At 36.2% G+C, this 26,453-nt stretch overlaps 1 protein-coding gene across 9 annotated transcripts in view; it reads right to left on the bottom strand.

Annotated features, from left to right (window-relative positions):
• The window catches only part of PDE4D (phosphodiesterase 4D), a 1,511,392-nt gene that overhangs the window by 1,263,987 nt on the left and 220,952 nt on the right, over nucleotides 1-26,453 (bottom strand). For 5 of the 9 annotated variants that reach the window (XM_082725937.1, XM_082725938.1, XM_082725936.1 and 2 more), the window contains one exon: nucleotides 9,714-9,821. The exons of 3 other annotated variants lie outside the window; for them this stretch is intronic. The gene's annotated coding sequence lies outside the window, so the exon portion shown is untranslated. Of the gene's footprint in view, nucleotides 1-9,713; nucleotides 9,822-18,571; nucleotides 18,589-26,453 lie in introns of those variants that run through there. One more of the 9 variants, XM_082725942.1, reaches the window with a different exon arrangement.

Here is a 26,453-nt window from a genome sequence, read left to right as displayed (position 1 = left end):
ACATGGGGGTCATCAACACATGGGGAATACACTTTGTTATGAGGATTTTTAACCATTTCAGGCAGCTGCTTAAGTTCAAAAGCAATAATGTTAATGTAGTTTAGAAAGAAATCCTGGAAGAGAAATACATACCAGGGATGGAGGAACTAATTCTCTCCCCACTCACTCTACTCTTGTTTTAGGAGATTTCCACCTGCCTACTAGGTACTAATCTTCCCCAAACATACTACATGGTAGGTCAAAATCAAGTCCACTATCAAACTTCCTGTCTTTCTAGTTGAACCCTGCTCTTCATACACATTTCCTTATTGCAGTGTTTCCTTAGTGAACCATTAACTTCCAAGGAAGCTAAGACAGAAATTGCAGTCTTCCTTTACTCACCATTCCTAAAAAGTCACTACACTTACTGATTCTCTATCCCAAAATACTTCAACTTTATTCCTTCTGCCTCTCTCCACTGTCATTCTTATAGTACAGCTATCATCTCCCTTTTGCACATGTGGTTTCTACTGCCTGGAATGTCTTCTCCCTCTTTCTTTTCTATTTCGTCTGGCAAACTCCTACTCCTTCTTGAAAACCAAATTGAATAATGGCTTTTTTCCCCATTTTTTCTAATAAGTCTAAATTCTATTATCCATTATAGTTCTTTTTCTCTTATCTCTATCTTCCCCCAGTAGGCCATAAGTTCCTCAAGAGTAGGGTCATGCATTATTCATCCTTAGAGCTATAGGGCTATTAAAGAAGGTGGACAAAGAATTCAAAGAGACCTGAATTCAAACTTTAAGCTTTGTCATTTCCCACCTGTGTGATCTTGAATTGTTCACTTATGTCTGGTCAACTGATTGAACTGAGAAAAAATTAAGTTTGCAGAGATACTGATCCTGCCAACCTTCGGGATACAATGGATCATGAAATCATGTAAAGCTTTAAAGTACTGGTCTATGATTAAGCTCAAGTGCCTTTCAAATATGAATATCATTTCTATGTGTGTTAAGACTAGAAAAGTTGTGGAAGTACTAATTACTTAACTGACCAGTTTGTACATATGTAAATTATTAACAATAATACCTAATTCAGAGGATTGGTGGAAGGATTTATATATTTTAAAGGACTCCCAACTAGCAGAAATTCTGGGACATGGTTGGTACTCAACAGATGTTGGTCTTACTCTTTTTCTTTTTTTTATTTAAAGGTTTTCTCCACCTTTTGTTTTCTTCTTGCTCTTCCTTTTCTTCTAAATATTCTTCAGTTATGTTTGTATTTCTGTTTCTTATCTTTTCTACTTCTTTTCTTTACCCGAGCTTATTCTTCCCCTATATCCTTATTTTATCCTCAGACTCCAGAACACACACTTCAGATCAGTGGCTTCCTCCATTGACTATGCATGCACACCAACATCACACCATCACTCCCAAGTATCCAACTTTGAATGCTGGGGAAATGTTACCCAGATTTAGCCTAAATGACACAAACAAACAAACCAACAAACAAATAAACAACAAAACTATGAGAATTGGAAGAATTTATCTTCAAGGAGAATAAATTTCATTCATGATGGTTCTCACACAACCAAACCATAAGCAAAAAAGGAAATCATACAAAAATTAAAAGATTATATTGCAAAAGAAATAACTTCATTTCAAATAATATTCTTCTCATATGAAATAAAGAAATCATTGTCATTCTTAATCTAAATAGCTTGAAATTTATGTGACAGAGCAATGAACCTTTTAAAAGAAGAGGAGGAAGATGTAAATATGTATTTCCCAAAATGAGTCCTGAAACATTAACCCCCCAAGATGATTCAGGGGAAAAAAAAAATGACTTCAAAGTATAAAACACCTGTGATATGCTGCTTTTGATCTGTTTCACCAAAGGAGACCGAAGACTGCATTTCCATGTTACAGGTGGAAAATCCTAAGGTTACTTGTTTAATTTGATCTAATGGAGCCTCTAGGGTTTTCAGCAGCTGTGGGACCCTTCTATTTCTTTAAGTTAGTCTCCTGGAAATCATGATGATCTCTGGTTTAGAAACCAGATGGAGCCAATCATTACAAAAAAATATGTCTTTTCAATTCATTCATCACTGAATCACTATAGAAAACCTATTATGTGCCATGCCCTGAGATAATGTGACATCAGTGAACAAACAAAAATCCCTGCCCTCAAGGAGGTCACATGCTAGTGGTCTAGAGGAAGATGACACACAGTAATAATAAATATTATGTTAGGCTTGAAGGTGGAAAGGATTGTGAAGAATAAATAATGCAGTGAAATCAGGATCGCAATTTTAAGTAAAAGAGTTAGGATAGGCCTCTAAGAGAGATGAAAATTTGTTCAGACTTGAAGGAGATGGCAGACTGAGCCACTGGATATCCTAAGGAGAAAACTACCCAAACAGACTTACAACTGTAAAAATGCCCTTGAATGAGAAAATACCTGGCATGTTCTAGTATCAAGAGTGAGGCTGGTATGGCTGGGTAGATTAAGAGACTTGAGTGGTAGGAAGAAATTGAGGTGGAGATCATGTACAATATTCTGGCTGAATTGTGTCCCTCAAAAATTCCTATGCTGAAGTCCTCTCTAATTTCCAGGACCTTTAAATGTGACTGTATTTGGAGATGGGTTCTTGAAAAGGTAATTTTTTTCTTTTTTTCAATTATGTTTAGTTAGCCACTGTATAAAACATCATTAGTTCTTGATGTAGAGTTCAATGATTCATTAGTTGTGTTTAATACCCAGTGCTCATCACAACACATGCCCTCCTTAATACCCAGCATCCTGTTACCACATCTCCTAACCCCTCCCCTCTAAAACCTTCAGTCTGTTTCCCAATGTCCACAGTCTCTCATGGTTCGTCTCCCTCTCTGATTTCTCCCCCTTCAGATTTCCCTCCCTTCCCCTATGGTCCTCTGTGCTATTGCTTACATTCCACATATGAATGAAACCATATAATGATTGTCTTTCTCTGCTTGACTTACTTCACTCAGCATAATCCCCTCCAGTTCCATCCATGTTGATACAAATGGTGGGTATTCATCCTTTCTGATGACTTTCTGATAACATTCCATTGTATATAATGGGGCTGTAGTATGGGACCTAATCTTACTGGTATCCTTGTTAAGAGGAGGAAGTTACAATGGAAAGACAGAGCATTAACCATGTGAAGAACAGTGAGAAGGTAGGTATCTGCACACCAAGAAGAGAGGCCATCAGAAGAAACCAAACCTGCCCACACCTTGATCCTGGACTTCCAGCCTCTAGAGTGTCTGTGGTTTAAGCCACATAGTCTGTGGTATTCTGTTATGGCAGGCCATCCTTCCTAACCTCCCAAGACCAAGCCAAGTAAATCCAAGACTATGATCGCTTACTTGTTTAAGTCTCCAAAGAACTGGGAGCAGAAAGAAAGAAAATCAACTAAATTCCAGAAAGGAAGGAATACTTCCTAGCAAAAAAGAAACCCACCATGGCTTCCATCCTTGGTTTAATGGAAAGAAGAACAAATTTGCTGTGACTGGGCTAAGGAGAAAGCAGCTGAACTCATCAAAATGTTCAACATTACATGTGGGCTGGTGGGAAGGACAAGACCTTACAGAAGCTCATTCACAGAGGAAGCTACAGCCCTGACCCTGGAACACATAGGCCTTCTCTCAAAGAAAGGCACCAGTCTCTGAAGGCTGAGGATGGGGGAAGACAGGGGAGATCTGACTCTTTCATTAACCTTTGTTATCTCCTCATTCTCCTTTTTATAACTGCTAAGTCTGTAGTGATGTCACCTCTGTCATTCCTGATATGGGTAATTTGAGGTGCCTATTTTTTTTACCTGATCTATCCTGGCTAGAAGTATATCAATATAATTGATCTTCTTAACCAACTTTTGTTTTCATTAATTTCCCCCATGTTTCTCTGCTTTCTATGCTAGTGATTTTTTGCTCATTTGGGTTTCATTTGTTCTTTTAGTGGTTTCTTAAAGTAGAAGCTGGGGTCATAGATTTGAAACTTTTCTTCTTTTCTAATATAGGGATCTAGCCCCTTTAATTTTTCCCCAAGTACAGATTCACAAGCATCCAAGAACCTTTTATATGTTGTATGTACAATTCCAATTCATTCAAAAGACTTTTTACTTCCCCATCACGTTTTTACTTTGGCCCATGGTGTGTTCTTATTGTACAGTTATCTCAACAAAGTTCCACAAACTGGATAGCATAAAACAACAAAAAATTTATTTTCTCACAGTTCTGGAGGCCAAGAGTCCAAAACTAAGGAGCTGGCAGGGCCACACTTCCTCTGAAGGCTCCAGAGAGATTCCATGTCTTGCCTCTTCTACCTTTTGGTGGTTTCTGCGTATTTAACTCCTATTTAACTATTTAACTCCTCTATGTCTCTATCTTCACAGGACCTCTGTTCTGTGTGTTCCCTTCCTTTCTTTATAAGTTCACCTTTCATTGGGTTTAGACCCACATGGATAATCCAAGAGTATCTCATTTCTCAATATCTTGAACACTTAATTACATCTCCAAAGATCCTTTTACAGATTCCAAGAGTTAAGACATGGACATACCATTCTTGTAGGCACAGGTCAACACACTACTCATGGGTTATTTGGAAGTAGGTTCTTTAGTGTCAAGACATTTGGGATCCTTCCAAACATCCTTCTGTTATTGATTTTTCATTTCATTCCATCATGGTTAGGGAACATATACTGCAATACTCTTAAATATACTGAGACTTAATTTTGTAACCTCAACATATAATTTATCCTGGTAAATGTCTTGGGTGAATTTGAAAAGAATGTATATTATTATCAGAGTGCTCTAAAAATGACAATAGGTCAAGTGAATTGATTGTGTTTTTCAGTTCTTCTACATCCTTACTGATCTTCTATCTACTTATTTTGTCAATTAATGAGAGAGGGGTAGTGACATATCTGATTATGAGTAGTATGTACTATATTATCATGTTTTCTAATATTATCTACATCTTGCACCCACAGGTTCAATGATATCTACACAGACGGATACTCACATAGCCACCCTCTCTTCTATCAGGAGTCCTGCCCATATTTTGTTCTTTTTTAGTTATATCTTTCTATAAATTTTGGTTGATATGGAAGAGATATTTGATTATGCAAAAATTCCAACTTCAGTTTTTACTCATACTTTAAAATTCAAGATACACTTTTTTCTTATAAGTGTTATAAATTATGTTTATGCTCTTAGTTTCATGAGCTGTCTGCTCCTGATCATTTGATGTAATTCTGTATAAAATCGAAGCCACTTACAAAGTTTTATGAAAGGTACTAAGAGCTCAACTAGAAAGTTTTCAGTCTTAAATATTTAAATAGAAACGAGAAAACTGGTAACATGTTTTTCAAAGATCAGTTAGCAAATTCAAAAAGCAGATTATACTAATTACCATTACTGAGAAGTTACACATGATGAACTCAAATTTCTCTTTATGAGGTTTAATGTAGCTTAATGCTTTACCTCATGGGAGTTACAATATGGAAAGGAGACATAAAAGATTTGGGTTGATTGGTTTATAACACATCAGTGCCTGCAAAAATGCACCACATCTCCCAGGATATCCACACTGTCTGAATAATTCACCTTTGGGCTATTGTTATATTTGAGGGAGGCAAATGAAGGCCCATGAGTGACTATCTACCAGTAGGAAAGAAGCAGGCTGAGACTGCATGAATTTCCCATGTACTGAGTGAAGCTTGCTACCAGAAAAAAAAGAAAAGAAAAAGAAAAATCTTTCTCATATTCAGCCAGTTCTAAGAAACAAGCTGAATGAACACCCTGGAGTCTGAACATTGAAATACAAAGTATCATCTAGAACAGCTAGAACAATGAATGGAAAGGTAAGACGCATGCCAACAAATCAATATGGTAAAACTGCAATTTGACATAGGAGACAAACTTCTGTTAAAACTGTCATACAAAAGTCCAGCATATCCCAGTTTGGGAACCTGACAAGTCTTTTTTTTTTTAAGATTTTATTTATTTATTTGACAGAGAGAGATCACGAGTAGGCAGAGAGGCAGGCAGAGAAAGAGGGGGAAGTAGGCTCCCCGCAGAGCAGATTGCCCAATCTGGGGCTCGATCCCAGGATCCTGGTATCATAACCTGAGCGCCCCAGGACCTGATCATTCTCTGTCTATTTACTACTTACTCTGGTTCAAGTGCTATGCTAGGTGGTATAGGGAAGCATTACTATGACGATCATTTCATCTCTGAGAAATTAAACATCAGTTGGTGATAAAAATGAATAATGAATGACAAGCTTACCTGTCATGATGCTATTATAATGTCTCTCAGGAATAGGGTTATTTGGGCAAGAGGTCACTGAGATAATTTCCTACCTAGGGAAGGAACTTTCAAGAACTGGCCCTTTTTAGGGACATTTTCTTTGGCTACCAGACTGTTCCCTATAGTAGCTGATGTATGCAGGTCTTGCCTATAATATTAACGTCTGAATTAAGATACAAATACATTATATGAGAAATAAATGTATCATTTTCTTTTGGCTGAATGTTTACAATGACAGGTGGTTTACTCTAGGATGGGCTCTGTTACAAAAAGGAGGCCTTAGTGGCATTTCTCCAGGATAATCCAAGGCAACAGAACATCCTTTCCATCTGCACCATGGCTCCGGCACCGGCAGAGACTAACAGAAAAAATTTTCTTCTGGCTCCATACCAGACAGTTTCACCTGAAGACACTTCTCCACCCTTAGGACATCCAGAGTTGTGAGAATCACTAACACTTCACTCACCTTTCTTCCCACATAGAAAGGGGGGAGCAGTTAATGGCTTTTAATTTATCTTTGTGTTAGAAGCTTTCTTATCAGACACATACAGAATAGACACATACAGAATATGTAGTTGGCCAGTTTATCAAATAAATATACTGCAGTCAGGAACCTTTAAACGTAGTACCTTAAACATTCTTCATAGATTAAGTGCACACAGTTAGCTATTTCACTGATGTAGGGTCCAGACCTTTGCTTTATGTACAGATCTTCTAGTTAGAGTTCTACATCTTATTAAGCATATCTATTATGCATCATCTACCACTTCCAATTTTGTCCTTGATAATAAAGCAAGAAAGTTAAAGACACTTGAGAAGCAACCTGACTTCAGAATCATTCTATGATTCTCTATCATTCGTATTTTTTACAACCTTGGTGATTGGTTTACCCACAGTTAATTCAATAGCAATTTTTGCCTAGCAAAGGGACTAGCATTACATCTTAGTTTTCATATAAACATTTCTCTCTACTTGTATCTGCTATATTAGTTTACAGAATAACTTGTTAGATCATAGCAAGTACCACTGCCACCAACAGATTAGAAACAGGTGATAAACATACACACCACAAGGGGGATGTGAAATATACTGGTGTACAAAAGGCTAGCCTTCTAGAATGTCCTTGACAGTAGCATGTAGACTTTATGGAGGAAAGAGAGAGCACAAGCTGACCCACAGAGCTGATGAACAGGAGATGGAATACGAGAGATTCTGCTGTTACTTTTTAAGCGTGTGGCTTTTTGCCAAGGCCTTGTTATTTAGAAAAGAGAAAGTAAAAAAAGGGAACCTGCCTCAAGTTCCCCTCTACCACCTGAAAATTACCTTAATTAAAGTACACAAATATAAACCAAAATTACAGGGATGGAAACAGTCAATGCTGTCTAGAGTTTATGAGAAAGAAAATTAATTTTCAAAAAATCAAAGGTGCAAAGGAGCAGCAAGAGACAAAGACTTCTATCCCATGGATTCTCTTGAAGAAAAAAAAGCTGATGCAAATCCAACACAGAGAAACCATGTGCCAGCTTCAGGGCACTTCCACCCAAGTTCCTAGACTAACATGGTGCCATAACTTTTCAATGTCATCAACAGTGAGTTGCAATAAAAATGACCTTGAGATTTCTTTTCAGGTCTACTTGTACAGACCTGGACAAGTGAATGGCACTTATAAATACAGGCCAGCAGACCACATGACTGACTCTGCATGTTTATAAAACTTATAAAATGCAGTCACCAGATTCCAAGATTTGAAAAGCATTTTGAAATGTCTCATAGTGCACCTGTACAGGGACAGACTGATTTCACTCTTTCTGGCCAAATAAAGAGCTTTGAAGAAATAGCTAGTGTCAATGAAGATATTTTGGTGGTACAACTTCAGGTAAACAGAAGAGCCCATTTAATATTTCACTTGCTCATTCATTTCACTGTGAGATTGGGCATGGCTACAATCAAACTGTGTTTCAATAACCCAGAAAATATGATAGTTCTTAAAAATGCAGTAAGGAACTATTTGAAAACTACTAATGGGGTGCCTGGGTGGCTCAGTTGGTTAAGCCGCTGCCTTTGGCTCAGGTCATGATCCCAGGGTCCTGGGATGGAGCCCTGCATCAGGCTCTGTGCTCAGCAGGGGGTCTGCTTCTCCCTCTGCCTCTGCCTGCTGCTGCCCCTACTGTGTGCTCACTTGCTCTCTTTCAAATACTTTTTTTTGAAAAAGCAATTCATTAAAAAGATAAGAACTAGTAGAATTAGTCTGTTTGCACCACAACACAGGTTATATATACACACCCTAGAAGGAGCTGTGCAGTGGTAGATAGTTGAGTATATTTTCCAAAGATATCAACATTCTCAAATACTATTTATGATGATGAAACCAAGTCATAGCTCACTTTTCTTATATTTGATCTCCAAAGATGTTCTTACTCTAGAAATATATAGATATTTGCTTACATAAAACAAAATATCATAAATAAAAACTTAGGTCACATGTGCGTCAGAACACCTGCCAATGATGTCTTTGTAGAAACCAGAGCACAATATCTGTGGCCACTAAGTAATTTGTCCCTGATTTTTTTTTTTTTTTTGAGACTTCAGTCTATTATACTGACTACCAATGTAACTATTTACATTTAACCAGGAAATGTTTGCCCTTATTTTTATTCATATACTTCATGGGCCATTTACTGCCAGCTATAAAATCATTTGAAAGGTAATTGACTTTATAGCTGAGAAAAATATGAAGCCTCCTAAACAATCTCAGGATATTGACTTAGTGTCTTACAGGTAAGGATGAACTTAAATTGAATGTGAAACTGGGGAAAAGTGACTCTTTAACAAGTACTTAAAAAAAAAAAAAAAAAAAAAAAAAAAAAAACGAGAGGCACCGGGGTGGCTCAGTGAGTTAAGCCTCTGCCTTTGGCTCAAGTCATGATCCCAGGGTCCTAGAAAGGAGCCCTGCATTGGGCTCTCTGCTCAGCAGGGAGCCTGCTTCCCCGCACCCCCCCCCCCACCTCTCTCTGCCTGCCTCTCTGCCTACTTGTGATTTATTGTCTGTCAAATAAATAAATAAAATCTTTTAAAAAATACAAATAAATAAATACATGAAAAGAGTAGCTTGCAGATGATCCTCTTCCCCCGCCCTTAATAATCAGCCTAGCTTCAGAGGGATGAAAAGGTTAAAATGCCTGCCAAGTGTCCATAGTTCAAAAAATTATTACAAGTGTCAAAAGTGGCTTCAACCCAAACACTGACCATCACTGGCCTCCAAACACTGACCATCAGCTTTAGAAACTCCACAGGGCAAGATTAAGGAGGCTGAAGTACATGGGGATAAGACACATTATCTTATAGTCATGCCTTCAACAAAGTAGGCTTTATTTTCCAAGAAATACAAAACATAATTACCTTCCTATAGTCTTAACGTCCACTCTGTGTGCAAGGCACTGTTCTGGATACCATGAAGTAATGCAAGGATGATAAAATCTAATTTAGTAGTCTCCAAGAACTTAAGGTCTAGAGGGAACATAAATACATGAATAATTTTAGTACAAAGCTTTTATTAAAAGGGCTACAAACAACAACAACAAAAATGCACCCTCAGCTCAATTATGCCCCTCATGTAGCTGCTGGCTGAGCTCAGGAGTGTTGAGAATGAGCCTAGCCCATCCTGACGCTCTGTGTAGGAGAGGCGCCCCCTTCAGGCCTGAGAGCAGGAAGGGCAGCCTTTAGCACACATTTTGTGCAAGGCTTATACGTAGGCTTTCCCACTGTGGGAGCTCTTCAAAGACAGGAAGTGAAGTTCTTTCTTACCTCCCATTCCAAGCACTTAGTTCAGTGCCTAGTACATAGGAGGCAATCAATAAATGTAGAATATAGTAATTAGTCAATTTAATTCCCTCAGTCTAGAATGGGCCACCCTTCCTCTTCTCCTTTTTCACTACACACATTGACATTTCTAAATATAAAAATCCTACCCAGCTCAAATGTCACTTCTTCTTACAGATGTATCTCATCTTGCTTCATTTTCCCACCCTACAGAAAATGTTTATCCTTTCCCTGGATGTTTCTATAATTCATATCCCTCAAACTTTTTAAAAAAATTATTATTTATTTGACAGAGTCCCTCAAACTTTTAAAATGGTTTCAAATGGTCCAATTCCTAAGTAAATTGTTGTCCATAGTCCTCATCTGCCAACCCCTCAGTATTCTGTGATTATTGATGTTTGTGTACCTTTGCTTTCCATGTAAGCTGCTAGCAGAAGATGTCTGACTCTATCATCCCATGTGGGATGCCTTCAGCATACATTTGTTGGTTTAATAAGAACTTATTCAGTATCAATAATGTGCCTGACCCTAAATAAAATTTTGATAAAATGAAGTTCTAGTTCTAGAAGTAACTGAAAGATTCCAATGGAACAGGGGTTTACTTCTGTAGTCTTGTGTCCCTCTAACACTGGCCTGTGTTTCCTCAAAGACTATTGACACTTACGACATCCTGACACTAACTACTCCATGTATATGATTTCTCTCAAACTGCCAACCTCCATTTTCCTCTGATTAATCTTCTTGGATAATATCATAAATGATATATACTGATGACCCTTCATTTATGTCTTACAAGAAGTATACTTAGAGTAAGAGGTTAAATGATCGTTTACTCCATAATGGTTGACAACTTCTACCTCTGAACTCCAAAATTCTGCTACACATTTATGAGTTTTCGTCAATCCCTGGGGAGGAGATTCCTTGATTAAAATGCAAATATGCTTTCTCTACTCCAAAAGTTTCAAGTTTCTTTATTTGGCCTCTCATATTGCAAACAAAACAAAAACAAAACAAAATGAAAACTGCATTAAATAAATGCACAGCTTTTAGCAACTTGCTGTACACATGGAGGATTGGGCTAAAAACAGTTAACTGGTAAAACAGATATAAGCAAAGAAGTGTTTTCACTATAAGCAGTCTTGTATGTAACTGGGTATGCCGTTTCATAGACCAATCTCACGTACTCAGACGTTTCAAAACCCAACACTCAGAAAAGTTTATTTTAAAAAATTTGAGTCATGCTGAGCAGTCTATAGCTAGTATTTTATGTTTTCATTTTGAAGTTTCTCATTTACAAGGAATCATTCCTATTTTCTCCAGAGAGCATAAAGCATTTTTGTTACTTTCAATCCCACGTCCAATTGATATTATTCTTGACAGGATCACAATGGAATATGAGTATTTCACTGGAGCATTTCCTATTCATTACATTATATACCTTGTATTTCTGGGAATTCATTCTATAGAATTATCTCATAGATTGCTAATTTTCATAATAAACTAAAACTGCTGATTCACCTAAGAGAAAACACAGATGCAACATGTATAATTATACTTGAATCAACAGCTGCTATATCCACTAAAATCTTCCCCCGGTCTCACATTGAAGATACACACCATCACTCTGTTTCTGCAACTAAAAGAAGGTTGTTCTAAATGAAGACAATCTAAGAATCAGTCATCTTACTTTCATGTCTTTCAGTAGAGAGGTTTAACAAAAATGTTTTAAAAATGTTTATAATGTTAAAATTTGTCAGTTACTGAAAATGCTGACAAAATTCAGTGTGTGTCAGAAACTTCTTGAAGACCCAAAGAAACATAAAAGAATGCAAAGCCCAATAGAACTGCATGAACTGTGTCCATGGTAGCTCAAAACAAGCATGACATGCTGCCCTAACTGGAAAAAAAAAAAAAAAAAAAATCTGGCATCAATTTCAGACGATTTGGGTGATCCTAGAAATCATTATAACCTCTCACCATCTGTCTCTGCTAATGTCTCCATTCCTAACTTCTGTTCTCTTTTTCTCTTGACAGCCCCAAAGTACAAAGCCTGCTTTGAAGGTTATCAGTTCTTACCCCAACCCTGTCGGGCAGACTTCCCTACGGCTAAAATAGCAAAAAAAAAAAAAAAAAAAAAAAACTCTTGCCTACCAATTACTGAGATGCTTATAGAATCTCCTATTGGATCATCCTCTAGTTAAATGTTTAAAACTCAATTAAAATGCAAATTAACAGTAGACAATGTAGCCATTATGACTACAGCATGACAAGAGAAGAAAGCTTCATGCGAGAATGTAAATTTTTGGAACTGTAATTAAATGTGTAGTTATTTTCATTTTACAGGAAATCTTATGGCCTGAAAAGGAACAAGAAAACCCCATCTAAAATAGTGTTAGATTAGTGTTTCCACTCCTTTCAAAAAAACATGTCACCTTAGAGACACCCAATTTTGCTAGCACATCTTTTAATTTTATGTCACTGAATTGATTTTTCCTGAATTGTTAGATGAGGTGGATTAATGTACCAAAACTCACCAAGTTCTTTTGGGCAAAATGAATGGCACTTGGTATAGTAATTTACTAATGAAGAAGAAACATGTCCCCTGATATGCTTACAAATGACTGTTGAATCACAAAGAGATCTGTATCTGCCCATTTCATACGTGTGAGTCAGATAGCATCTATTTGTGGCTTTAGTAAAACACACTGCATACACACAGAATATATGTTTATTTCATAAGACGGTGGCCCAGGGTCAAACGGAGTGGAAAGAAGAGAAATTAAAACCAGGGGCACCTGGTGGCTCAGTCAGTTCAGCATCTGACTCCTGATTTTGGCTTAGGTCTTGACCTCAGGGTTGTGAGTTCAGGCTCTACACTGGACTCCATACTGAGTATAAAGCCTTCTTTAAAAAACAAAAACAAAAAAGCAAGAGAAGGCCAAAAGCAATAAGAGTATAAAGGAAGGCACAAACCACCAGAGGGAATCATATGAGGAGCAGATAATTTTAAATCAGAACAGAATGGAGACAGAACCACATTCTGAAGATCTCAAGGAGACACAAAGTATGAGCAAGGAAGAGAGGAATTAATGATTGGTGAATATTAAATGACACACTTAATAAGAAATGACTGTGGAAGAGCAGAAAAGGATTAATGGTTTATCAAAATGGAATAATCCATATTTGAAAAAAGCTATACATTCACTTGCAAAAACATATACATAGAACGACTAATGGGAGAGTATGTAGAAACGAATAAAGCAAAGGCGAAATAGTTTATTAAAAATGTTATTTCCATCAATGTATGCATGGTTACAAAAAAAAAGCACAGACTAATAACACGAATAAAAACATAGTAAGTGCTGTAACTTAAGGAAAGAGGCCTGCATGTTTTCTAAAGAACAAAATGTTCTGCACTATCTTCAAGGAATATGAGGGAGAATCAGAAATTGTTAGGATCCTGTTGCTGGGTCTCCTGTTGGTCCAAAGAGCATCATCGTTAATGAGCAATGACCTGGGTACTGACTCAACATCTTGACATGGCCACAAATCATCTTGACATTGCCAACCTCCATTAGAGACTGATAATATTGGTTCATCTTGGATATTTTCAGGGAAGGAGAAAACATGTTAACCATCTGCCTTCTTTAGCTGTAGTTTTAAAGCAAGGATATTCCAAAAATAAAATATGCGACAGACTAATTATCAAACTACTAATGAGATTTCCTATTCAGGTAATATCAGTGTAAGATTTCATTTGCCCATGGAGTTCTTCGCACAAAATAATCAATGTCAAAGGATATCGCTTGACTCCATAAAAAAAATTACTTCTCTGAATTAAAAATCAAAAGCACAATTAAAGATAAATACTTATACATTAAAAAAAAAAACTATATGAGAGACAAGAATAAAATCCTTAGACAAAAAGGAGATCACGCTAATCATTAAGAAAATCCTAAAACCCTGAATGACAAAGGCATAAACAACAGGTTTTTAAATTTCACCCTTATGAGTCATTGAAGATATGCAAACTAAAACAATAAAACTCCAAAACTAGCAAAAACAGATTATAATAAGTTAAGTTTGGCAAGTGGGCAATGAGACGAGCATACCTATATATCTCTACTGATAGAAAACTGCCTTTTTGGAAAGCAATTTGGAAGAGCATCTGACCTGGCAGCTTCACAGCTGGAAATCTATTCTAAGGAAATAATCCAAAATGTGGACAAAAATGAATGTACACAGATGTCCCCTAAAGAAATTAATGTAATACAAGGAAGTGTCCAATAGTGAAGGTACGATTAAGCAAATTATGATATGTTCCTATAATACAAATAGCATCTTTACTTACACAGGAAAACATTTACAATAAATGCTAACTAGAAAGAAAGGATTCAATATTTTACTTTAGGGATGGAGTCACACATGTGGATGCATGTCAGGTGTATACCCACACATACACAGAGAAAACCACATGCTGAAGTAACTAGCTCTATAAGGACACATCACCTTTTAATAAGAAAAACACATAATCTCTAATAATGCCATGCAACCAGATCTAAATACCATTTTGGGTTTAATAAATAATTTTTACAAAAACAGAGTTATGAGAATCCAGCCATGGACTGGTATGGTTAAGTAAATCCTGTCTTCACTACACGCTAACTAGTCTTTTTTTTTTTTTTTTTTTTTAAGATTTCATTTATTTGACAGACAGAGATCACAAGTAGGCAGAGAAGCAGGCAGAGAGAGGAAGGGAAGCAGGCTCCCTGCAGAGCAGAGAGCCTGATGCCGGGCTTAATCCCAGGACCCTGGGATTATGACCTGAGCTGAAGGTAGAGGCTTTATCCCACTGAGCCACCCAGGTGTCCCTGCTAATGAGTCTTTTAAACAAAGTTGAAAGTCTCAAATCTTTAGGATATCAAATAACACTTATGAGAGCAAACCACACTTTCAAAGAGCACTGTCAATGAATTGATCGATACTACTCATCACTGCAAGTAAAATTGAAGGCTTTCTCTCACTTCTAGAACTAGCTCCCATAATTATATTGTTGGAGCGCCTGCATGGCTTAGTTGGTTCAGTGTCTGCTTTTGGCTCAGGTCTCTAGTGGGCTCCCTGCTCAGCAGGGAGCCTGCTTCTCTCTCTCCCGATGCTGCTCCCCTCCCCCTGCTTGTGCTCCCTTTCTCTCTCTGTCAAATAAATAAATATATATATATATTTTAAATCATGTTGTCATGAGAACATATGAATAACTGTGAAATGCATCCTCTTACAACATGGCTCAAAATGCCAATAGGTCCTGATAGATTTTATAAATTGAAGAACATTAAAGTTTCCTGATGATTTGGAGAGGACTCTTGTCTTTAGTTATTGTGTCTCTCTCCTTAGTCATGTTCACTTATAAATGTACAACTTTTTAAAATTTTTCTTATCAGGAAAATTGATGAACTGTTTCTTCAACTATCCTTGTTGAAGGGTGATTAAAAAGATTCTTGAACGTTGACTACCACTTCAACTTTTTCTTAAAATATTAAACAAATGGAATTACTGCACTCATTTTTAGTGTGCAATTATATGACAATATGTTTATGTGATGCTTTGCAAAAAGGAGTAACAATCAAATCTAAATACAAAATAACAAGAGAAGAATTTTCCAAGATTAAAAGATTAAAACTAACAATATCAACAGTTTGAAGAATCATTAAAATTAAGGAAGAGGATTTTAAATAAATGATATCTCATTCTACCTCCTAAGTCAATTTCTAACTTTGAAATTATAACTTGGAGTAGTTCTACTAAAATGGATCTAAAAATGGACTTTTTAAGGCCACAGAAATAATATTTTTTTTAAAAACTTCAGTTGTTTAGAAATATTTTAGTCTGTACAATTGTAATTTATCACATCTACAAGTTTTTATTCTTTGATGTTACCTGTGTTTCCTTATTTTTATATTTATCTTCAACAATTGTTTAAACATGTGAAAGGTAAATTCAAAGTCAGGTGACTATTTCCATTTGACTAAGAAATCTTGATTAAGAAAGTCCCCAATCTCCGGGGCACCTGCAGGGTAGGCGGCTCACCCACCAGTTAGGCATCTGACTCTTGATTTTGGCTCAGGTCATGATTTCAGGGTTGTGAGCTAAAACCACGCATTGGGCTCTGCGCTGAGTGTGAAGCCTGCTAGGGAGTCTCTCTCTCCCTCTCTCTCTGCCCCTCCCTGTTTGTGCTTTCCTTCTCTCTCTGGCAGGAAGGAGGGAGAGGAGGAAGGACCCTGATCTTTATATCTACATGTTGAGTAATATGCACATTCACTATAGATTATAGATCTATATATTTATATTTATATTTATATCTATCTATATATATATACGTGAGTAGCATGCATATGGACTGAATTTTCAAAAATATTACATAATTTTTGGTTCTTAAGCAATGAGGAACTCTTAAATGTTCTCACAATATTTTCAGCATTATTTAAGAGTTAAAACAAATTCTCAAGAGCTAAAGTGTGTTCAAATATTTTTGCAAGGAAAAGCTGAAACAAAGCAAAGAAGAATATACTGTGCTGGAGGATTCAGTGTGGTGTCTGCTTCTTTTTCCCAGGCGGCTGTCTCTTGGCTATGTTCTCACATAATAAAAGGAGAGAATTCTGGTCTCCTCAGCCCCTTAGAAGGCCACTAATCCCTTCCATGATGGCTCCACCTTCCCAACCCAATCATCTCCCAAAGGTTCCACCTCTTAAAACAATCACATTAGGGGTTAGATTTTATGAATATTGGGAGGACACTAACATACCATACACTACAACCACCAACTTGAAAAATATTAACCTACATTTTCTTCTAGTAGTGTTTTATTTTTACATCTGTGATCCACTGTGAATTAATTTTTGTTTATGGCTTGAAGTAGGAGTGGAGATTCATTTTTTTCCATATGGACATCAAATTGTTCCAGTACCATTTGTAAATAAGACTTTGCATTCCCTCTTTTAATTGCTTTGGTGTCTTGAAAAAAATAAAGTTACTATATAAATACATGTCTATTTCTGGACTGTATTCTGTTCTCTTTATTTCAGAATTTCACCATCTTGATCACTGTATTTTTATAAAAAGTCTAGAGTCAGGTAGAACTCTTCTCTTTCAAGATTATTTTAACTAGATTCTTTCCTTTTCAAATAAATTTCAAAATAAACTTATCAATTCCTATGACATAAAACCCTCCTGAGATAAACATTAAGATTTCAATCCATAGATTAATTCAGGGAGAATTGACATTTAACAATATTGAGTCTTCCAGTCTACAAATATGGCATTTCTCTCCATTCATTTAGGTCTACTTAAATTTCTCTCAGTACTCTCTTACAGTTTTCAGTGTGGATGTTCTGCCCATATTTTATTAAATTTATGTCTAAAGATTTTATTTATTGACAAAATTATAAATGGAATTTTCAATTTTCACTATTGCAAATATTTATAAATAAAATGAATTTGTACAGCCTTGGATACTGAGACCCTCCTCACCTCACTTATATTTCAAGTCACTTTCTTTGAAATTATTTCTTGTGGTTACCTATGTACATGTTCACACCACCCATGAATAAAGACCACTTCATTTTTTCCTTTGTAAACTATAACTTTTAATTTTTTTCTTGCAAAATTACACTGGCTAGGATCTCTAATGAAATAGTGAATAAAGGTAGGATAAAATATATTATTGTGTTTTTCTTATTAGGGAAAGCACTCTTTCACCTTTAAGTACAATGTTATTGGGGCATCTGGGTGGCTCAGCCCTTAAGCATCTGCCTTCAGCTCAGGTCATGATCCCAGAGTCCTGGGATCAAGCCCCACATTGGGCTCCCTGCTCAGCTGGAGGCCTGCTTCTCCCTCTCCTACTCCTTCTGCTGTGGGAGTGTCTCTCTCATGCTGTGTCTCCCTCTGTCAAATAAATAAACAAAATCTTAAAAAAATAAATAAATAGATAAGTACAATGTTATCTATAGGGTTGAACAGGATTTTGTTATTTGTTTGTTTGTTTGTTTGTTTGTTTTCTGAGGTGGTTTAATCAAATACTCCTACAGATAATTCTTTATTTAAGTGGGGGTGTCTTTCACCTTGAAGGATGTTCAGGGACATTCCTAACTTCTACCAATTAGAGAGTAGTAACACTCTTCTCCTCATTGTCATAACCAAAAAATATCTCCAAAAATTTGCCCTGGGGTCAGAATTGTTCCCACTTGAGAACCACTGAGTTAAACTATGGCAGTAGGTGAGACACCAGAGAATGTAGTTAACATCATCAGAAAGATCTTTAGTTAGCTAACAAGTGGAGACCTGTGTTTCTGAATTGCAGGTTGAGTTGCTTGAGACCACTCTCTACTCATACCCCGTCAGCTCAGTAAGAGGATCTGACCCATTATTCTAGATGCAACACTTACACAAAACCCCAACACTGAGCTTCAGGTCTCCCAAGATATGGTAGTATCTCCCTGGGGAGGAAGTACTCTCAGGACTCCAGGCTTTCCAGGTCCCTCAGAGTTGACAAAGAATGATAGCAACCTCTCTATTGTCTGTTTTTCCTGAAGAGTCAGAGCCAAGACCTTGAGGGACTTTCTCACCTTCAAGGTGATCATTTTTTAAAATGACTCAGTTAATTTGCTTTTTAAAGAGCCATATTCTCTCTCTCATTCTCTCTCTCCCCTTCCTCCCCCCTTTTCTAGTATCACCAATGTTTTTCAAACTATGACAAACTATATGAACAGCCCAATGACCAGCGTTTCCCAATCTTTTTGACACATGCTACTGAGGTCTGAGAGTCTCTATCTTGAATGAACTTTGTAAACTAAAAAACAAAACAAAACAAAACAACAACAAAAAACAACACTATTCTGTTTTTTAAAAATTTTTGGTTTTAATAAAATGCAAAGTAACTAAAAAGTGCAATTTTCCCAAGAAGGTTACAATCCACAAGTAGTAAAGGTGAAATTAAAAATCTTTGTGAGGTTCACCAAGTTCTGTGCCTGAGAACAGGTTGAGAATATGAAGTCTCAACTGAACCAGAAATACAGAGTAATGAAAGCTACAAGCATGGAGAAATAGAAATCTTTAGAGTTTTCTAAAATTCCCTAGGAATCAAACTGATGAACTTAGATGGGGCATACACTATGAAATTTTAAATGCCTTGAAAGAAAAATAAGCAGTTAGGTGGAAACCAACATGTCTAGAAGTATAGCACAAGATCCAAATATGTTAGAAATATGAACACCATTTCAAGTGCATCACCAAGATGATGTTTTTAACTACTCAGTCTTCTGGAGAAATTATTTTCCAGGATATTGTACCTCCAATTGTGCAATAAAAACAAGGTTCCAATTATTGAAATATACCTTATAAGAAAATTGCTGCTATTATTCTATAACCAAAGTCAGTAGTTTCCCTTCCATATAAGTAGCCAAAGCAGGTTTATTTGTAAAAGCATTTATTTGCCAAACCACTTATGTAGGAAATGCCAATAATAAGATTTTATTGTGGAAATTTGAACACAATCTAACTTCAATGCATGTTTAATTTGGCATATCCAGTTAAGGTACATCTTCAAGATGTTCCAAGTGTGAAGCCCACTCAATTGCAAATGTCTCATTTTTATGGATGTGATTAACAAACCACCAAGGCATTCAGCTATGAAGTAAGGTTTTCAGCCAGTTTAAATGTATATTCAAAGTAACATACTCCTAGAGTACCAAGTTCTTTTTGTATCTGAATTCCAGATAATCCCTCTACTGTAAAAACTATGAAATCTTTATTTGGCCATGGTTTATGTATCATTGGACAATCCTTTGCTATCTTTATTCAACAAACATCTACCAGTAAAATACAAGTAAATTATAGGCAAAATCTCGATGAAGCAATTAGTTACCAAAAACTGATATGCGTTAAAAGCATTATTTTCCTAAAAAAACAAAAAGTATTATTTCCTTAATGTCTCCTGTTTATTACTAACTGCCTCCCACTCAACTAACATGAATGTGTTTATCTAGAAGGTCAGAGAACTTATTCACCTTTGTAGCCATTTAGAAGAAAAAAAAATCTTTCTACTTGTTCCAAAATGACATATAAATACATTCCTAAAGCAATTTCTAGCAAATGCATTCCTCTCAAATTTGATTTTGAAAAAAAAAAATGCAACTGAAAACTACACACAGAGGATACTTAAAATAAATCATAACTACAGAACAACAATTACTGTATCTGGATATATAATTAGGTGACTAATTATTTTGAAAATGCAATTGCACACTCTAATAGATATTCAATAACCTCCACCATTTTCCCTCCCACTCCAACCCCCCAACTTCTTCCTGTGTTTTTCACGTCAATTTTAGCTCACATATCATCTTTCTCCTCTATTAAGAACAATTTGTTGAATGGTATCATCTCTTTAATAATTACATTTTCTTGTTAATGTATCTAACAGTGAGGATGATTTGTGCAAATTGTCTGATCCTTTCATTTTCTACCTGTGTGACCTTTGTAGTCAATGGCGTAAAGGAAATTCTTGTTCTCTAATTGTATCATCTATCACAATAAGAAAAATATACCACATAGATGGAAGACATTTGGAATATATTACGGTGGATTCAAAAACAATGCAATTCTGTTATATTAATCTGGGTTTCAGGATGCCATGAAACATTTCTTTTTGGAGCACCAAAGAATCAGACCATGGGAGTTGAAAGAAACTCGAACTACAACTGAGAGGAGGTATCTTAAATAAAGACTGCCAGGAAATGGTAATTAAAATGGAAATAATGTCTACTAAATTATAGACTGAACATGGAAGTTTTCACCGCCATTATGGTAGAAAAGAATCTGGAAAAAGAAAAATCCATTCACCCTGTGTAAGTATCCTCATGACATCACTCAAAACTACATAGAAAAAGATATTTTAAGCATTTTTTAAGGATTTTATTTATTTATTTGACAGACAGAGATCACAAGTAGGCAGAGGCAGGCAGAGAGAGGAGGAAGCAGGCCCCCTGCTGAGCAGAGAGCCACATGCGGGGGGTCCATCCCAGACCCTGGGATCATTACCTGAGCTGAAGGCAGAGTCTTTAACCCAACTGAGCCACCCAGGTGCCCCATTTTTAAGCATTTTTAAGGGGAAGAGAATACAGTTTTAAAAATTCAAAGCAAACCTCTGAGAAATCTAACTACAGAATTCAAAAGAAAATTTCAGAAAACAATTAGACATTCTTATATTCTTATTTTGGACAAAGCAACATGGCCTCTATGAAAGGAAACAGAATGAAATGTACAGAATTCCAGGCAAGATAAAAAGGCAATAGTGTGAAATAAGAAGAAAGTGTATTATTTTTTTAAAAAATCACAAAGAAACTAAAAAAACAGAGTATAAGAATTGATACCGAAGGTGGTAAATTTAATCACTATTTAATGGTTATAGAAGATCTCAGAGGGAGAAAGAAAATGGAAACCACAGCAGAAAAGAAGCAGAAAAACAGAGATCAGGGAGTTAACCAACATCAATCAGTGTTTCTAGAAGACATCCCAGAGAAATAGAAACCACCATGAAAAATACAGTCTTAGAAAACCTTTTAAATTTCAGAAAGAACAGTTACATTGCTTCAGGAAAAATATAAATGAGTAAAGACCTATACTGTAAAATATCTGACATTTTTTAAACTAGTAAATATAGGGGGAAAATTCTGCAAGATGTTAGGCAAAATTCAACATGCCTACAAAATAGAATCAAATATGCTAGTTGTGGTGACATCATCAACATGGCCAAATAAGACCTTTCTATAGTCTTCCCCCAAAGGAACACCAATTTTGATAATCACCCAGGAACGAAAGAACCTTTGTGAAAATCTGGGAGTCCAGTGGAGAAGTTCAAGCACACAGTTGGAGAAAAAAAAAAATTAGAGACTGGATGCGCTGAAGGGGTTAGAGGAATAGTTTTACCTCCCCCACATCACTACTCCCCCCAGTGCTCCCTGAGCATGGCCCCAGGTCATGAGAGATTTTCTCAGCCCATGAGCTCTCCCATAGACCAATGTGACAACATATAAGTGAGCACCTGCTTTGCCAGCTGTGCAAGATGCTATCAAAGTGACCCACATCTTTCTAACCCCATCCAAAATACTGAGATGTGAATTGCACCACTGGGGGTCAGCAGTGGTTGGGAGGCCAGAGTGATAAGGGAGAGCTCTGATCAAATGTATCAAAGGTCCTAACACCACTTACAGACTCTTATCCAGAAGCCCATCCATGAGCAGCTGGGAATGCCTCACCCATAAAGCCTCCAACTGAACCACCAGCACCCCCAAAGCTCCTCAGATCTAACCCACATACACTCCCATCCCACAGCAAGCTCCTATGTGTGCTCCCAAAAGGAAGGGTGCTGAGAATGAGGCTTTGCAGCCAGCCAGCAAGCACAACAGAGAGATGATCTGATTCTGCAGGATGAGGAGACAATTGCCAAAGCAATTCTGAGAAAGAAGAACAGACATGAAAGCATCACACCTCCTGATTTCAAACTATATTACAAAGCTATCGTAATCAAAACAGTATGGTACTGACATTAAAAAAAAAAAAAAGACACAAAACCAATGGAATAGAATAAAAAAACCAGAAATAAACCCATGCATATATGTCAACTAACATAATATGTCAACTAACATCTTAGCAAAAGAGCCAAGAATATTCAATGAGAAAGTTAAGTCAACAAATGAGGCTGGGAAAAGTTGATATTCACATGCAAAATGATGAAACTATGCAAATATCTTACCCCCATGCACAAAAATAAATTCAGAATACATTAAAAATTTAATGTAAGACCTGAAACTTTGAAACTCCTGAAAGAAACATAGGAAAAATTCTCCTTGACATTGGTCTTGGCAAGGATTTTTTAGATATAAGAGCAAAAGCACGAGCAAAGAAAAGCAAAAATCAAGAAGTGGGAGCTACATCAAACTAAAAAGCTTCTACAAAGAAAAAAAAAACCCCACCAAATGAAAGGGTAAATTATAAAATGGGAGAAAATATTTGTAAACCATATATGTGATAAGGGGTAATATCTAAAATATATAGAGAACTCATATAACTCAACAGCAAAACAAAATCTAATAATAAATATCCCAGTTTAAAAATGGACAAAACACAGGGCACATAGGTGATGCAAGTGGCTAAGCCCCCGACTCTTGGTTTTGGCCCAGGCCATTATCTCAGGGTCACAGGATCAAGCCCCAGCTCAGGCTCTATGCTCAGCAGAGAGTCTGCTTAAGATTCTCTTTCCCTCTCCTTCTGCCCCACACCCCACAAACTCTCTCTCTCTCAAATAAATAATTTTTTTAAACAGGAAAAAGACTTGAATAAGAAGTCTTTTTCCAAAGAAGACCTGCAATGGCCAACAGGAACGTGAAAATGTTCTTGAAATCACTAATCATCAGGGAAATGTCAATCACAGCACAATAACATATCACATCAACCGGATAGAGTATATATTCTCAAAAAAAAAAAAAAAGAAAGAAAATACAGAGAAATAACAAATGCTGGCAAAAATGTAGAAAAGAGAGAACCCTATACATTGTTGGTGGGGATATAATTTTGTGCAGACACTATGGAAAACGCTATGGAAGTTCCTCAAAATATTTACACTAGAACTACTGTATGATCCAGCAACTCCACTTCTCAGTACATATCCAAAGGAAATGAGGTTGTTACCTCAAAAAGATGTATGTACATCTATTTTCATTGTGGTATTATTCAGGCTAACCAAGGTTTAGAAACATTCAAAGTGCCTGTCAACAGATGGATGGATAGCACATTCTCTCTCTCTCTTTCTCTAACACACACACACACACACACAGAGAGAGAGAAAGAGAGAGAGAGAGAGAAATATTATTCACCTCTAAAAAGAAAGCCTGCTATTTGCAACAACGTGAAGGCAATTATGCTAGGTAAAATAGCTGGAGAGGGGAAGGCAGATACTACACATTATCATGTATATGTGGCATCTTAAAAAAAAAAAATCAAACTTACAGAAACTGGAAGGAGAATGGTAGTTGCCAGAGGCTGAGAAGTGTAAAATATGGGGAGAGGATGATAAAAAGGTACAAACTTTCAGTTCTAAAATGAATGAGGTCCAAAGATCTAATTATAGGATGGTAAATACAGCTGATAACAATGTATCATATAATCATATTTTGCTAAGAGTAGACAAGTGTTCTCGAACATGAAAAAGTAAATATGTGAGATGTGTTAATTAACTTGAGAGTCCTCGTACAATGTATACAAATCATCACAACACTGTACACTTTGAATATATTACAATGTTGTCAATTATACCTCAGTAAGGCTGAAAAAAAAGAAAAAAAAGATCCTATATTAGGGGCAGTTAAAAATATCAAAGTTATAAAATGTAGGAATTAAGTGTACCATCTGCCAAAGTATGTGAAACACATACACAGTTACAAAATGTAGGAATTAAGTATACCAAAACGCTGAAGTATGTGAAACACATACACACAAACACAATGGAAATTAGCATTAGAACAGAACCCTAAAATAAAAACACAAAGTCAAAAATACTTTAAAATAAAACATACCTAAACGGCATAGACTAAAGAAATCAAAATTATAATTATGAGCTTTTTTAATATTAAAAATAACTAGGAAATATATATAAAAGCTGACAATGTGTGGTAAGAGATGAACTCAGATGGGCAAAAACTCTTGGTATTTAGGGTTCTCATTTAAAAAAAAAGAATGAAAATAAAAAGAACAAGATATTCAACTCAATAAGCTAAAGGATTTTGGTAAAGTCAATAAAATAACTATAAGAAAAGTAGCAGGAATGAATCAATAAAAAGAGTAGACTAGGTATTCATTTAGTGAACTCCAAAAAGATCATAAAATAACCCTAAAAATAGGAAAACTTAATTAATCAAATAAAAGCAGAAAAAAGTTCAACAACTTAACTAAAATTCACAAAGGCTAAGTAAGAAACAGAAAATTCAAATTTCATTAAAAATTACTAGGTAGATAAGGCCAAGTAAGATGAATATCATAAAAGAATAGTATATACAATTCTGTTCTGATTAACATAGTCCTGATGCAGTGACAATAATGAAAGAAAATATAAATTAATAAAAGTGATCTGAGAAAGAAATAGTAACCAGAATATAATCAAACACATATATAACAGGAAAAGCTCTTAGAATACCTACGTTTAGAAAAGGAACTAGGTTCAAACTGTTTACAAAACAAATTATTTCAAAATTACACTTCTTACAACATAGATCAACATGAAAAGCTACCATACCCCATTTACATAGCTATTATAAACCTGATACCAAACCTGACCATGATTATTATTTATTTATTTATTTAGCTATTTTTCAAAGATTTTATTTATTTATTTGAGAGAGAGGCAGTGAGAGAGAGCATGAGCGAGGAGAAGGTCAGAGGGAGAAGTAGACTCCCTGTGGAGCTGGGAGCCCAATGTGGGACTCGATCCCAGGACTCCAGGATCATGACCTGAGCTGAAAGCAGTCATCCAATGGAGCCTCCCAGGCGTCCCAATGATTATTTTTAAAGATACACTTACCTCACTTTTATCAAAATGAAAATGGAAGTAAAAAATGAAATCTAAGACTACATTCTTTCAAAAGTCACAACTAAATAAAAGTTACTTACTACTCACTTGATATAGTGAGACAGAGACAGAATTATTACTTTCCATTGTAATTCTTTTTCTTTTCTTTTTTATGATTTATTTATTTATTTGAGGGAGAGAGAGAATGCCTATGTGTGCACATAGGGGAGAGGAGGTGCGCAGAGGGAGAGAATCCCAAAGCAGACTCCTTGCTGAGCACAGAGGCCCATGGGGTGGGTGGGGCGGAGGGGCTCGATCCCAATACCCTGAGGTCCTGACCTGAGCCTAAATAAGAGACAGACACTCACTCGACAGAGCCACCCAGGCACCCCTATTTTTCTTAAAATATCAAAGGGGAAAGAACAACAGGAGTTAATCCATTCTAAATAATCAAATACGTTAGAAACTTACAGCAATGAAGGCAGGATATTAGCTCTGGACAAGATAGAGAAATGACTGAGAGAGAAAAATCATTTGCCCAAAAATGCCTATGCTAAACATGCATAATATAAAATTTTAGCATGAGAAAATGTGAGGCATTTCAAAGCACTGAGGAACCTATATATTAATCACAAGTTACAAAGTAGACCATCACGTACATGTCTAGCAAGTACTCAGGTCACAAGGGAAGAGGCAGAGGGCCGAGA

Source organism: Mustela nivalis (genome assembly GCF_964662115.1).
Source record: "Mustela nivalis genome assembly, chromosome: 3".
Lineage (NCBI taxonomy): Eukaryota > Metazoa > Chordata > Mammalia > Carnivora > Mustelidae > Mustela > Mustela nivalis.
The sequence above is the reverse complement of the archived record's forward strand: the minus strand, read 5'-3'. Positions and strand labels throughout refer to the sequence as shown.